At 44.3% G+C, this 460-nt stretch overlaps 1 protein-coding gene across 1 annotated transcript in view; it reads right to left on the bottom strand.

The window, feature by feature from the left end:
• Window positions 1-460, bottom strand: part of UVRAG (UV radiation resistance associated) — a 334,304-nt gene that overhangs the window by 332,714 nt on the left and 1,130 nt on the right. The gene's annotated exons all lie outside the window — the stretch shown is intronic.

The raw sequence follows: 460 nt of genomic DNA on the forward strand, positions 1-460 counted from the left end.
GTGGGCTGCTGTCTATGGGGTCGCACAGAGTCAGACACGACTGAAGTGACTTAGCATAGCATAGCATAGAATTGCTTCTATAATAAATATCGAGTCATTCTTCAGAATAATGATCTTTTACCTCCTTTGCGAATTTCTCCAACATCCTGACTGATACAGCAGAAAGAACAGAGTATTTTAGGCTCAGACACAACAGGAATCAGAAACTTAGAATCCTAGCTCTTCCAGCTCTATGTTCCTAGGTAAGCCAGTTAGTTCCCTTTCTCAACTTTAGTTTTCCCATTTGTAAAATAGTAACAAGTTTGCTTCGGAGAAGGCAGTGGCACCCCACTCCAGTACTCTTGCCTGGAAAACCCCATGGACGGAGGGCCTGGTGGGCTGTAGTCCATGAGGTTGCTAAGAGTTGGACACGACTGAGCGACTTCACTTTCAGTTTTCACTTTCATGCATTGGAGAAGGA

Source organism: Bison bison, unplaced genomic scaffold (assembly GCF_000754665.1).
Source record: "Bison bison bison isolate TAMUID 2011002044 unplaced genomic scaffold, Bison_UMD1.0 scf7180017864251, whole genome shotgun sequence".
In the NCBI taxonomy this organism is placed as follows: domain Eukaryota; kingdom Metazoa; phylum Chordata; class Mammalia; order Artiodactyla; family Bovidae; genus Bison; species Bison bison.